We start from the raw sequence: 16,353 nt of genomic DNA on the forward strand, positions 1-16,353 counted from the left end.
GGGGTCATGGGAACTTCCAATCTATAGTCACAGCACAGGTTACAAGCTGAACTTGGGATTGGTGTCTGAAGTAGGGGATGGGACAGTCTTGTAAGACTGAGCCCTTGACCTATGGGATCTGATGCTATCTCCAGGTAGACTGTGTCAGAATTGAGTTAAATTGTAGGACACCTGTCAGTGTCTGCTGAAATGGGAGAATTGCTTGGTGTTAAAAAAGCACACCTTGGAATTGTATAAATAGGTTTTCTCATAGTCAATTGTCCTTGCATTCTTGTATTGCCTCTTCTTGTTTGTAGTGGTTTTTATATTAAATGGTCTATGGAAAGCACTTGACAACTAGGTTACCCCCTTCTGAGACGTCTCAGCGTACTTGTAATACTTATACTCCCAACTGAGGGATTCTTTTTTTGCCCAATAGTACCAACACTTGACAACAGCTGAGCAGAGCAGTGATGGGTTCTTAACCCAAAGACACTCATTTTTAAATTAGACTGTAGCTGAAGACATGCCTTGGAATGTGGTCTGCCAACAGTCTCCTGGAAGATGATTGTAGTACCAGACACTCAGAGAGAGATACAGGTAACAGAATGGCATGGAAACAAAGAAACTTCACAGAAAGAAGCAGTAATCAGAAGCCATGGAGTAAATGTAAAAACAGTTAGATGGAAGTGGCTGTGAAATTAAAACTTCTAGTTTCTAGAAGGAATGAAACGGTCATTGTAGAAGCAAAGATGTTTAGCCATGAATATGGAAGAGAACTGGAGTAAAAAGCAACAGGTACTTGGGGCTGAGGGATCATAGGATGACCGGGACCCCCAGCTGCATTACTGAAGTTGCAGAGACACTGAACACTTATGCATCCTGAGTGGCATTCCAGTTTCTCAGGAAAACTGACCACGTGACTGTTGGCAGACTGTTTTTACATATATCCCCTTGTATCAACTGCCATTACCTACATGTGGCTTTTTGCTGTCTGAAAAATACCCAACTAAAGCAATTATTTTCTTAAAATATTGCTAGATTCAATTTTCCAGGTTTTTTTGTTTGTTTGTTTTGATTTTGGTTTTTCTGTTTGTTTTAGTATTCATTCCAAAGATTTGCCTATACTTTGTCGTGTGTTTGTATGTATGCATGTGCATGCTTGTATGTGCACACTGTGTAGGTTAAATTTTTCTCTGTTACATCCTATTTCTTTCTCCATTGGACCCTCTGTATTACCGGTCTTAATCAGTTTTACTTTGCTGGATTTGGTAAACTTTCAGTTTACCATTGCTATTATTGCATAGCTTTCCTTTACCCTTATATTTGAGGAGTGTACCTCAGATGGAGAATATATATATATATATATATATATATAATTTCTTTTTAAAAAATCTGTAGCTTTGTGAAACTGAGTGCCAAATTCCAAATCAAAATTCAAAACTTTTAAACACTGTAGTATATTTCTTAGAGAACTCTACTCTCTGAAGTATCCAGAATTCATTATGTGGAAATGTTAAGCATTCTCCTGAACAGGTTTTTAAAGTTTAGTGTCATGTAGGTTCAGGAATCCAGGTGTCCTTAGACTGGTTTTATTAATGACTCCACCTAATGGCCTCTATGAATCCACAATGTTTGTCCTGTAGCTTTAGAGTTTCCTCCCACTCTGACTCTAGGCTTGAGCATGTGACTAGCTTTAGGCAATAGGATGTTAGCCTACCTGACACAAGCAGAGACTTGAAAAGTGCAAATGATTTTTTAATTACCCTCTTGCGTGATTGGGCTTGCTCACTATTCCCCCCTGCCATGCTTTGAAAACATGCCAGGACTAGCCTGCAGGAAGAATGTGAGAGGCATGTGGAAGAGAGCTGAGTTGTTCCACACGTCCCAGCTAGGGCCATCCTAGATCAGCCCACTGCCAGCTGGCCCCCCAGATATGTGAGGAAATCCAACTGAGATCAGAAGAACCTCTCAGCTAAACTCATTCAAAATCGTCAACTTGTGGTGAACACAATAAATGCTTGTTATTTTAAGCATTTAACTGAGTTTGGGATGGTTTGTTATGAGGCACTATTATGGCAATAGATAATACTGAGGTGCCAAAATAACAATCAATCAATGGGGGGAACTCCCTGTGTATCTGAGGTGCCAAAGATGGTAGATATTCTCATATGTTCATATCTCTCTTTGTCTTCTTCTGTCTCTGAAAAAGCCCATTTACTACCACAGGAAGAGTTATGGTACCAGAGAATATTCCCCTCTAGTACTATGGCTGCATTTTAGACACAAGACTTGCCAAAAAAAAAGTCTGACTTTGCTCGTTATGCAGTCTTTTGGTATTTGAAGTAGTAAGAAGTTAAGGATTTTATGTAATCAGGATAGTAGAGATAATGACATTCTCTGCCTCAAATTCTCATGTGGATTTAAGTTGTGGGTGAGAAGAAAGAGAATGTAATCAAGTTTGTGAATGCTTTCAGTTATGACCTTTTCTGATGTCTCATAGACTGTAGATGCCTTTTAAAGAAATCTGGAAATACAGGCTGTCACTTGAAGTCTTTGCTCTTATATTAGGCAGATATAGGTTTATAAATAGAAGACACAGAGGCTTCAGTTCAAGTTAACAAACATTTATTGATCACCTGTTATGTACGAGGCATTAAGAATACAAAATCAGTGAAAGTTAGCCTCTGTCCTAGAGGAATGTAGAGTTCAGAAAAGAGAGACAAATAAATCACAATTTCAATATGGTAAGCACAGTGATGGGGCATTCACACAAAGCATGTGGTGGTCTAGGGGGTGTCAGATGTTGGATGCGGGGCTGTGTTTGTGTGAGATTTAAAGAGTGAGTAGATTTAGATAAGTAACAGATGGACCTTGGTGGAAATGAATTCCAGCAAAGAGCAAGGGTATGAACAATGACCTGGAGGGTGGAACAACATGGATTATCCTGGAAGCCACGAAACATCATGTGGGATCAGGAGTTATACTTGCCAAAATATAATTAAAGACCTGTTAGGTATTTGCTTATATTGTCAAATATGCAATTATTTTTTGGTAATAAAGTTTTTGTTTTATATTACATGTTAGGAAAATAATTTTGAGCCTTTTAGTACCTTCTGGATTTCTGTAAATGCCATGTGGACAGAGACCAAGTTTATCTTATTCACTCTTGCATCTCAGCAACCAGCACAGTGTCTGGCTCTTCGTATGGATTCAATACATATATGTTGAGCAAATGACTGAATTCTCAAATGTGTCAGTCTCTGCCAAAATCTAGTAGAAATTTATCTTTAAATTATTCTTTTAAATTTACTCATAAAGACATATTTTCTTGAATAATTTATCTTTCTCAAATTGTCTTCAATAAAGATAGCTTAATCTTCAGTTTTATAATTCTCCCTACATTTATTCTTTCAGTTTTTTAGATATAATTTACATACTTACAGCACTGTATAAGATTAGGATGTACAACATAATCCTTATTTTTGGATTTTAAAATATATGTAATTCTTGCTGTTGTTTTCTCCCCATACATCCATCTGTCTTATCATTCAACATATTCCTATTGAATACTTGATTATATGCCAGCATTGTGATACACACTAGAGGAAGAGTAGTAATAGTTCAGACCTGCTCTGGGCCCCAGTGGAGCATGTAGTCCAGTGAGGTAAACAGGCCAATATTGAACAAAGAATTTACAAGCACATTGCGTTTACAAACAAAAGTGAATAGCTTTATGTGAGTGTGTAACAGCTTATTTAAGCCTCTATTCAATATGGATTATTACATGATGATTATATAACATGTGTATTTTATCACATTTTACTTTGTGTTCTCTGCTTTCTGTTTTATTATACTACATTTATAATTAATATGTAGCACGTGGAAAGCACACTATAAACATTACTTGATTGTATAAATGAAAGAATAAATGAATATTTCTTCATAGAATTTGCCTTTTATCATTTAATTATTATCTTGATACTGTTGCTAAAAAGCACATGTACTCTTTGTGGGAAGATGTACATATTTTTCTTTTGATGACACATCTGTTAATTGAGTAAAATGTTCATGGGAATGGTATAGGTAATTTATACTGTCTACAATTAATTTGTACTGTTCAGCATTCCATTACAGCCCTGATCTATAGCTTATTGGCTTAGTTTCTGTGTAAAATGAGGTTATTGGCCAAATCTGTTTGGTTATCCCATTTTAGTCAACAAATATTTATTAAAAGTTCATGTAAGTTGGGACTTCTCTGGTGGTCCGGTGGTTAAGAATCCGCCTTCCAATGCAGGGGACGCAGGTTTGATCCCTGGTCTAGGAACTAAGGTCTCACATGCCATGGGGCAACTAAGCCTGCACACTCTAGAGCCTGTGCGCCACAACTAAACAGCCCTCACATTGCAACTACTGAGCCCATGCGCTCTGGAGCCCGCACATCACAACTAGAGAGAAGCCCGCGTGCTGCAGCGAAAGATCCCACATGCCGCAAAGAAGATCTCGCGAGATGCAACTAAGACCCAATGCAGCCAAATAAATAAATATTTTTTTAAAAGTTCATGTAAGTTATGTGGCAGATGTGGGGAATCCAAGGAACAGGTTCCCTTATAGAAATTGCAATCCAGGACAAAATACAATAGCATGTGAGTAGTTAAAAACAATTTAGCACAAGAAAACATATGTATTATATATCTTCTAGACAAAGTACTGTGCTAGGTAATATGAGGGAACAAAAGAGAGGGGTAAGAAGTATTCCATGCCTTCAATTTGCTTATAATTTAGCTGAGGCAATAAGACAAATATACGTAAATGAAAATAACACCAAACAATAAATGATGCATTCTGGTGCTGAAGATCCTACAAGTCTTAGGACTTCAATGGATGGAAATCTCTTAAAGGATTGGCATATTTTGTCTTTCAACCAAACATTACAACAGTTACTCCAAAGTAGGGTGTGTGTACTTCAAGGGAGAACAAGACAATCTAGTAGTAGTAATAGTAGTAGTTTGGGAAGAAAATATTATAACTTCTACTTATTTAAAAATAATTTTAAAAAAGAAAGTAGCCTTTACTAACATTTAATAAGGACTGACAATGGACTATCAGTTTGTAGCCCATAGATGTATGGTATTAGTATTTGACATGGTATCACATGGAAATGAAAGTGGAAATTACATCCTCCAGAACAAAGGGATGCCTCCTTCCAATGCTTCACTGCGAAGCATTGCAAGTTATAGGGGCCACCTTAAGTTTTAACTAAACTAAATTTCATGAAATGGACAAGTCGCTTAAAAAATTCAGCAGATAAAATTAATAACGCAAGCACAATTGAACACAAAAGAAAATCTTAGCTGTGACACTTCTTTTTGTGAATAAGCTTTTTGGCAGCCAAATTATTAAACAAGATCTAATCAGATCTAACAAAAAGCCACCTCCCCTGAGATTCAAAGTGATGATGAAACGATTTGAAATGTGGATATTTTGTTATTATTGCTAACAAAGATCCTTATCTGCATGTATTGTGCCTTGAGATGTATTCGTGATTAACAAGACATTAAAAGAAACAAGCATCCAAAACATAAGGACAATCTTTTACAAGTTTTTCAGAAATTTTCAAAGACAAGAGTTACTCAATCTGGCATTTAATGAAGTTTCACTGAACATAATAACAAATGTTTAGAAGTTTACTTATTAGTAAAAGACCCCTTGGAAAACTATTTTCCTTCCAGTATGAGTAAGACTGAAAAAAGCAACGAAGCGATAAGCCACAAACTAATATGTAGTCCTTTGTCAGCAGTGTTGGAAGATACATAGAAACTTTTCTGAAGACTTTGAGAAACAATCATTAGAACAAATTATGTAGCATTAGAATTTATGCAGTGTTAGACCTGAGTGGATCTATCAGCATTTCTACCATGTCTCAAAATATATTTGCTAGATTGCATTTCAGAAAGAAAATTCATGATTGATCACAATTTTGTGCCTCTAAAGGAAGAGTATATTGAAGAAGATAAATTCTCAACAGTAAGAGAATCCTTGTTGATCTTCTTTAAAAAAGTGTTTTATGGGAAGTATATGTTATACTGCTTTGATGGAATTAAAAAAATTTAAACAGACTTTAATATAATGTTTCCATATGTGAAATCTTAACTGCATCATTGATAGGCAAGTTTTTCATCATAGAAATTGAAGTCAGGAGTACATCAACACGGATGTTTTTAATTTCAAAAGAACACAACTCTTTAAAATGATATCAAATATTTACATGACTTTGTAATAAGATAGGGAATAACAATAATAATATTTGCTACCAGAGAATTTCACTGGTTATTTCATTGAAAAATACTTAAAGGAGCCGTTGAATTTAAAGGCAAATTAAGCATATCATTTACAAAAAGATTAGTGCTGAAAATGTGTTGACCTTTTCACTGATGACAGAGTGCAACACAGCAGATATATAAAAGCAAGCACACTTACACTTTACATATCATTAAAGTAAACGGAACTTTTTTTACAGTGAATGAGTAAGTAAACAATTTTGGGAAAGATTGATATTATGGAGAATATTTGGAAAACAGATGTTTGGAAATATTTCCATTAATATGTGACATTATGGCTGAAAAAGGATACGTGTGTCACCTATAAGATTGTTTATAGTTGCAAACTTTAAAACTTTTCAAATAGAATTTTCTACACTATTTAACATCTTCCAAATGAAGAGTTTGAATCCTTTTGTTAATCTTTTTTTTTTTTTTAACCCAGTGTCTACATCAAGGTGACATCAAGGTGAACTGAATTGCCTGTCTGAATTTCAACAAGTTTGGTGTAATTGGTGTCTGGGAATGAAACACGAATTTCATATTTTAATAACTAAAGATAATGATGCACTTAATCCATTTGTATCAGCATATTTTTGAAGTATCTTTTTCATCTATGATAGCTGTTAAAATTAAGCATTGAATCAATTGAACTTAGAACCCAAGCCCTCAAAATATTATATCACCAAATGTTATACGAAGATTAAAATAAGATGATTTCACCAAGCAAGAACAAAAATGTTTATATTATTAATAAACACAATAAAATGTCGTGTTGGTTTTAAAATATTTATTTCATTGCTATCTAACCTTTCCTTTCAATTATTATTTTTTGACTTAGAGTTATGAGTGTACACAAAAAATCAATACAATGACACATGGATGCAATTTATTTAGAATATGTTTGTAAATTTTTCACAAATATACTCTCCCTCATTTAATAGAGGTTTACTTATTCAAGTAAGTAAAAATATTTTACTTATCAGTTCAAATATTTTCTACTGATCAAGATATGTCGTCAAAAAAGTTTGGAAGTCATTGAATTGGTAAAAGGGACAGAGGTGGCTTTCTTGAGATAGTTAATCTGATAAAGTAATATGATATAATAGGGAAGGAAAAAAAGAAGCAATATAAAAAAAATTTAATATTATTAAAACACAAAAAACTGGGAATAATTTAGGATAGATACCAACAGTTCTACACTTTTCAAAACCCTCTTTATATGATATACTATTCATTTCAGTTCATCATTTGTTGGATGCCTATTATGCTCTGTTTGGCCCTGGCAATGAAAAGATGAATGATGTGATCTCCTGTCCAGAGCTGCCCACTATCTAATGGGGAAAACAGAGCATGTGTGACCGTGTGAAGTAGTGGAATCACGTGAACAGGTAGATAATTTCCATAACATATTGTAAGCAGTATACGGAGGGGTTCTATGAATAATATAAGATGGTCTCTAGTGATGTCTGATGGCATAGGGTTAGAGAAGGCTTCCTGGAGAAGGTGGAAGCTGAACTAAGCTTTCTTGAGACCATATTAAAGTATAATTGATTCATAAAAAGAAGTCTGAATAAATTACAAAGTATTCATTATAGTTTCATTTTGTTTAATGAGGCACAAAAATCTGTAAAGACAATTTCTAAAGATTTCTGTCCTCATAAAACATATAAAAAGTTTTGATTGCTAAAGATATAAACCTCGATTATCTGGAACATTCCTCAGATTACCCTTATGCCAGATCAATATCATACTTTCCTTTACTCTCTCTCATTCAGTCAACACTTCTTGAACACCAGCTCTGTTTCAGGCACTGAGCTAGATGCCAACAGTCAAATAAGGCACTGTTTCTGCCTTTGAAGGACTTAAAGTCACGTTGCAGACAGTGTTGTAAAGCGGCACATGTAAGTTAGTGTGAGAATTGCTGCAATGAAGGATGAAACAAGCGCATGTTGCTGTTTTGATCAAAGAAGAGACTACCTTTTTCTGAAAGAGGAAAGTGGACCATATCAGAAAAGCCTTCCTAGAAGTGATGGTTAATCTAGGTCTTGAAGAATGAATATGACTTTGCCAAGAAGATGTTGGAAGAAGATGGGAGAAGAACAGCACATGCAAATGCAAGGAAGCCTGCTGCCATTTTCTAGTCCCTTATAAACTATTTTTTATTCACAGTCTTGTTCACCATTACTTCACAACTTCTTGCTTAGTTAGACAAATTCTATTAAATTAAGATTTACAAAATGTCTACCTTTAGCATGTCTACAATCTGATTTACCTTTGGAAAGTGCACAAATTTAGAACTACTTTCTATATCAGCACTGGACATTTGTACAAGTTGGAAGCACCAGATTCTTTATAGTCTTTGGCCTAGAAAGTGTGGCCTCATCGGCAGTTGTGGGTGGTGACTGGGTTTTATAGCTTCACTGGTCCTGTCTGCTGATCATTTCCTCCCTCACCCTGCCCTCCATATAAGGAAATCTTTCCCCTGGCCCACCTATGGCTACCATGTTATAGCACAGAATCTTAAGGTCCTCAACCCCAAGGGCTCACCACAGCTGACTAGACAGACAACCCAGATTAAAATGACCCAAAACTCAGGCCAATAAGATTCTCTTTCTCAGAAAGAGAATCTGATGTTAAGATGCTATACTATACTTTGATCACTTGGTAGTAAAGAGTCCTGAATAAGGTATCTAAACTCTAGGCCTGCTGTTTGGCAGAGAAAAACTTTACACATAAGTGCCAAAAATGTCAACAGTCTGAGAAGTATACCTATGGACACAGGTAGAGGAAGCAAAGGTAGCATAGGAATACCTATCCAAAATTTATTAGGCCAAGGGTCAGGTTGCTCTACCAAAGAGTTTGAGGTGCCTTAAAATAGTTCTGTAGATTCTCATTACAAAGTCATTCACCTGGGTAGCTGAGAAGGATTTTCCAGTGGATCAGGTGAATAGGGAGTTTATTTGAAGGCTGTGTGGGAATCTCCATAATCCAACTGCAAACAGTACCACTATGCTTCATAAATGCTGAAAAAATTTTCAGACAAGCTACTTTCTCTTCTTTTTTCTTCAGGCAGCACTATGTCTCTTTTCTGCATCTCTCTATCTTTACCTCCATTTCATGCTCCTTAATGAAGCCAGGCTTCATTCACAAAGCTCTTAGTTCCTGTTCCTGAGTAACTTCAGATTAACATGAGCCCCTGTTATGCTCTGGAGGCATTTTGGCACAGATCTGATGTTACAGCTCCAGTAAACCCTACTGCTTATGAATTCAACCTCTTCTGTTACTTACTTTGAATTCTTGTGCCCAGGGCTATACCTCTCAGTTGACATTTTTGGTACTGATAGGTAGAGTTATTCTCTGCCAACTAACAGTCTTAGACATTTGGTCTTATTCAGAACCCTTTGCTACTAAGTTTTCAAAGCATAACTTCTGAATCTCAGTTGGCAAAATATTCTAGATATAGATTTAAAAGGCATTGCTGGAGAATAGGCCAGTTGGCAAAAGTCCTGATGCTGGCACAGGGAAAACAAAGACCAGGTTCTGCCAGGCTGTCATTATTGTGGGGCTTGTCAGCAGCATGTTTCATCCAAGTTAAAACTAGAGTTAGGCCCTAGAGAGGATTAGGCAAGCTTGCTTGTTGCATAAAACAAGCAGGATAGTGTAGGCATGGTGGTAGAAAAAGAGGCAAGGCTCAAGGTTAAATAGAATCTGATAGCAACAATATTGAGGCAGTCAAGAAAAACAAAGATTGGGCAATTGGGATTGACATGTATACACTGATGTGTATAAAGTTGATGACTAATAAGGACCTGCTGTATAAAAAAATAAATTAAATTTAAAAATTTTTAAAAAAAGGAAAAACAAAGAGGTCATAAATCAGGGCATGCTTGGAGGGAGTAGTTATTTCAGTCAAGGGCATTTGTTAAAAGAGGCCTATAATTTCAGAGCAGCTCAGAGTATTTGACAACATTCCTGCTTCTAGATCATAAAGAGCCTTTTGTAGACAAAGTAAGGACCAGTCAGGGGCCTTCAGAGCTGTTGTCCAAGAGGGATGAATGTGCCATCTTCTGCACAGACTCGGATTTTGAATAGTCTATGATCCCCATAGGGGCTCTGATGGTTCACACCCCAGTGGTGCCAGCCTGGCACCTTGGAGAGGATTTCATTCTACTGAGTGTCAAGGTCACTCTCTATCACATTTCCTTAGTTTAGTTTCTTCATTGTACTTATCACCATCTGGAAATCTTATTTGCTTACCTTCTGTCTCCCCCCAGTAAAATGTAAATTCCTTTAGAATAGAAACATTAATCTGTTTTTTCCCCCCATTGCTGTGTTTTTAGCACCTTGAACAATGCTTAGCTGTTAGTATGTTCTCAGTAAATATTTACTGAATAAATAAACAAAAGTCCATGAACTCAGTGACAGAATCAAGGGCCAAGGGCCTAGACAACAGTCCAAGGTGATCCTGACAGCTCTTGATTAAAATGTCTGCATTTTAAATGTACTTAGAAAACTTGACTGGGTGTCAACAACTGACACTGACCTCCCAGCCCATCCACACCCAAATTCTGTTGTCAATTGATTTAACAAATTTTCTAAGAGGAAAAAATGTGACCGTGCCCTTCTGGTGAGAAGAATATGTATCTACTTCTTCCCATTGAAAAAGCCCTCAGCCTCAAATGTTTTCTCCTTTTCAGCCTGCTGCTGAGGTGACTCTCTGGCACCTTCCCCCCACCCCCATTTCGTCTCTTTCTTCCCAATAAACAAACTCCTCAGTTCGCCTAGGTAATAAAACCTCTCTCTCAAGGAAGTGTAAGTGAGCGTATTTTCAGGAAACAGCTGAAATTTCTCCCTGTACTTTGCTTTTTGAAAAGCAGTCATGTGGCTCAGTATGTGTACAGCACGCGTTTACTTTAACAAGGAGCCTCATGCTGAGTCAGCCTCTCTTCCTCCCAATTTCCTTTTCCATTCTTAGAAGATTGTTTGAATGAGTCCAAACTTGGCCCAGCACTTCTCGAAATGTAGTGGGACTCCATTTATTAGCATGAACACTGCCACTCTGGGAATACATATTTCTGTAGAGGGTGTAATCAAGTAAAAATAGCATTCTGTTAACAAAAGTAAGTTTTGTAGTCATTAAGAGGATATCTACTTTGTATGACGACTTTACACACGATCTCTTTCTTTGAAAGCAACAAGTTAGAGTGAATTTTATTAAGTTGCAGAATGAAATAATTAGCTTTAAAATCCAGTCATAAAATTTTCATTAGTGGCTGAGTCAATCGAAGATATTTATTCCTTTGGTGAGATAGGCTGCTATCTCATAGGCATCCCAAACTTAACATGTTCGGAACGGAACCACTCACATCCCTATTAGGACCTTTCTTAATGTTCCCTATTTTAATAAGTGGTTCACAATCTAGTGGAAGAAATAGATAAAAATCTACATTTGTGACACAGTAATAGTGCATTAATGAAGTTAGACACAAGATATTATATATGCTTAGGGAGGGGCAATTAATGCAACTAAATGCAATGGAACATAGAGGGCAATATTCTTTGTTATCAGAGCAGAATTTCCTGCAATCATTTAGAAATAGTTAAAGCATACATCACTGGGTAATTCTTTTCAAATGTATCTTTCATCTTCCCTGCAGATGCTGTGTCTGTCTCACTCTTATTAGAGTTATCCCTTCAATAACATGGGTCATTCTTTTTGGTGTTTCTGCCTGAGAATTTAGTGCCTTTCTGATTCCTGTGTTTTCCTTACAAAACTGAATAGAACTGCTAGCCAAAAGGGCCAGCTGCTTTCATTATTCACCAAGTTCAGAGTTCTCACTTCTTCAGCCACGGCTGAATCAGTAATGACTACCGTGGTGACCATTTTGATTATCACATCAGCTTAATTGCTTTGAGAAACTATCTTCTCTTTGCAAATCCCCTTTGGACTGCATAATTAATGATAAGACTGTTAAAACTGAGAAACCAGTTTTAGAATTTAATGAGCTTTATAATTTGCCCTCTGAAAAGACAACTTTAGCTCTATGATATTTAAACAATATATTCAGAATTTCAATATGGAGAATTATTTACAACTCAACTAATTGTAGAACATATAATGATAATATAGTCTAGGTCTAATTTTCCAGCGTATTGTTGTGTATCGTACATAAACCCTATTCAATATGAGGTCTCCGTAGTTCAGTACAAAATATTTTCTCAGTAGAAAGGTGAGATGGTTCCTGGAACAGTTAGGTAAAGACCATTACTAGTCTCTTGACAAGAAGATCAGTTTTTATTTTTATGGATCTATTCATGCATACAGGTGAAATTTTTTTAAAAAAATTAATGAATTGCTAGTGAAATAGTATTCTGTAGTACTCAATAGTCATTTTCAGATTTAGCAGGTAGTCAGTGGAATAGGCAACTGCTTGCGAAGAGGAAGATTTCCTGTCCCCCAAACACTAAGCTATTCCCTACAATTTTCAGTATTTTATCTTCATTCCTTTGAGACTGAAAATGTTTTTGGTCTGCAAAGCCTTGATAGATAGGAAGATTTTGACAGGAAAAGAATAGGATCAAATGGGTTCCTAATTATAGAAATATAAATGTGCAAAAATTTAGAGGCATGGAAGAGGATGTTTGGGAAAAGTGATTTTATTAGGTAGGATCTTAAAAGTAATTTTATGGCTGATATTTATTATATGCTTATTATATACTAGGCTTCATGAGAACACCTTTACATAGATTACCATATATAATCTTCATATAAGTCCAATTTTAATAGGGCCCCATTTCAAAGTGAAAAAAATTAATCTTAGAAGTGGGGAGGTATGAGTCAACAAATCCTTTGGGCTTCACCATTAAAATATTTCCAGAATTAGACCACTTTTATCACATTCATCCCTGTTGTCTAAACCATCATTTTCCACTTGACCATTGCAATAGTCTTCAAACTAGTCTCCCTGATTCTATTTTTGCTCTCTTACAATTTATTCTTCACATTGCATTCAGAAATATAATTTTTAAATTGATGTAAAATCAGGTCATTTCTTTGCTCAATATTCCCCAAAGATTTTCTATCTAAAATAAAATCTAGACCTTTTACCATTGCCTACAAAGCACTACATGGTTCCATGCTTTAGAGGTGCCCACATATTACAAAAACACACAAAAATAGATGCATTAGATGGCACACAGGTAACCTTTTGTCACTCAGGAGCCATTTCTCAGCACTGGCACAGCACAGCCCCATCCTAAACATAAACTTTTGGGACTAACACTGTACAGGCCCCAGGGAAATGTCTTTTCACATTTTTTAACCTATGTCTTCAAAACACTGTGAATATTTGTGGATTGTGCTATTGCCAACATCTGAGAGTGACATGACTTCAAAAGGCAGTGGAAGAACTTAAGGGAAAAGACAAAATAATTAACTTCTCAAATCCTTTCAGATAGCATGAATACCAAAAATTATTGCGTAATGAAGTACTGTTTCCCAGTGTGCCCTGCATCTTTTTTCTGTTTCGATTCATGGTTCAGAAAAATTGTTTGGGACCTGAAGAACAATAATTGCAGGTGGAGCTGAGGAACATTTTTTAAGCAATTAATATTTACTCCGAAATTTGTATATAAGTAGGTCTAAACACAACATTTGAAGCAATATCAATTCTTTACATTGGCAATTAGGCATAAAATGTATAACTACAAATAGTTTTCTTTCTTTGACAAAAATTTAATAAGATTTAATTAAAATTTTGAAAATGAAATTCAAATGTTTATTTATGTAATTAAAAATTTTGATGTTCTTTAGTCACAATTTGAATTTTGCCCTTTAATTTTAATAGATAATTATAAGCAGTTTAGAAAAAAAGAATACTTTTGAAAACATGAATGAAAATTTTAATCTTTATATTTACTTAATTATATTTTTGGATAAATATATATTCAAACCATGAGCACATTGAATACAATTTCACGTACATATACACATATGTATATACGTATGTGTGTATATACATATATATATATATATATTATTCTTTAGATCATTGAGAATGAGGACAAGTTGAAAGCATGACAGAAGTTTAAAAATACAAAATAGAGGGCTTCCCTGGTGGCTCAGTGGTTGAGAGTCCGCCTGCCGATGTAGGGGACACGGTTTGTGCCCCGGTCTGGGAAGATCCCATATGCCGCGGAGAAGCTGGGCCCGTGAGCCATGGCCGCTGAGCCTGAGCGTCCGGAGCCTGTGCTCCGCAACGGGAGAGGCCACAACAGTGAGAGGCCCGCGTACCGCAAAAAACAAAAAACAAAAACAAAAACAAAACTACAAAACAGAGCCTCCCAAATAGAAAAACCTGAAAAGAAAAATGAAATAGAAAATATCCCAAAAAGACAGCTGCTTAAAATTTTAAAAACTAGAAACAGTGAGAGTCAAGCACAACCCACATAAAATTCATGAAAACACACTGCATATTCTTTATTTAATGAAGATCTAATTAGTGATCAAAATAGTAAAAATAAGCAGGAAGATTATTTTCATCAAATTCACAAATTATACATGTCATGAAATCTGTGCAACTGCATATTCTTTGCTAAATAAAGATTTAACTACTAATTTAAACAAAGACCATTTGTACTCTTGCTGTGGGTTCACAAATATTCATAAAAGCAGGTTAAAAAATATCATTAAGATAATTGTAATTTTTCTTCATAGAACTTACCACAAAATGGCATATTATATTTGTTTATTTGTTTATGATAGGTCTCCTGATAGATTTTTAGTTCAATATGAGCAAGAACTTTATTTTCTTCATATTGCCATCTATTCACAGTTCTAAAACAACACCTGACTCAAAGTATGGGTTCAAGAAGTTTTTTTGAACTTAGAATTCTAAGACATTAATAGTCTTAACTACCAAACATACTGCTTTCTACAGAGATATCTGTATAAACCTCTGGGAAACAATTGGGGAAAGCGAAAACACATTTAGCTGGTCTTACAGCAAACATTTTAGCCTACCCTGCTAAGGTTACCATTAAGACTTAAGCTAACCTTTTGTTTAACCTAGCACTATGTGCAAAGTATTGTCTTGGGTAGTGTGGATTCAAGGAGAAATAAGACATGATCCACCTTACTGTACACTGTATTAGTGTCAGAATACTTGCTGCCCCTACCTTACTGGGTCTATCTTGACAGGTGATCTGCTTTGGCCAAGAAAATGTGAGTAGCAGTGACTTACATCAATTCTGAACAGAACAATTGGCTTCACTCTTACTCTTTTCCCTCTGCCACAAATTGATCTGTCCCAGATAAGGGTAGCCCTTTCAGCCTATATCCTGAAATGAAGATGACCTTAGGCAAAGTTGAAGCTGAACTGCAAAGAGTTTGTACCATGAGCAAGAAATAAGCCTTTGCTGTTGTAAATCCAGTGGTGGCGTGCTAGAGTTGGCTTGTACTGGCTTGTAGGAAATGTTTGTACTCATCTCCTCCCAATTCTGCATTAGGTGATGCCATATTAGTAGCTTAACATTGCCCAAGGTGGGAGAATTTACATTAAGAAAGTTGACAAATACTACAGATCAAGACTTTTACTCCTGGAGAGCTTGTTGTTAAATGTTTATCAGTATTCCAGTGTTTAAAGTCACTAATAGTTGAGTTTGTTCATTACCACACAACAACTTAGCCTGACACACTATTTTCAAACAGTTCATAACCTGTGGTAGATATTAATAGGACAAAACAGGAAAGCATTATACAGTTGACCCTTGAACTACATGGGTTGAACTGTGCAGATCCACTTATAATATGAAGATATTTTTCAATAGTAAATACTACAGTACTCTATGGTCCATGGTTGGATGAATCTACAGATGCAGAGGAATTGCTGATACAGAGGGCCAACTACAAGTTATACACAAATTAACCCCCCGAGTTGTTCAGGGGTCAACTGTAGTAAGTGCTACATTAAGGCAAGATCAGGATTTTATGAGTGTCAGGAACTGAGAAGACTCTGAGATGTCATCCTACCTTCAAGTTAGCCTGCCAGTT

The sequence above is a fragment of the Neophocaena asiaeorientalis genome, unplaced genomic scaffold (assembly GCF_003031525.2).
Source record: "Neophocaena asiaeorientalis asiaeorientalis breed wild unplaced genomic scaffold, Neophocaena_asiaeorientalis_V1.1 scaffold371, whole genome shotgun sequence".
In the NCBI taxonomy this organism is placed as follows: Eukaryota; Metazoa; Chordata; class Mammalia; order Artiodactyla; family Phocoenidae; genus Neophocaena; species Neophocaena asiaeorientalis.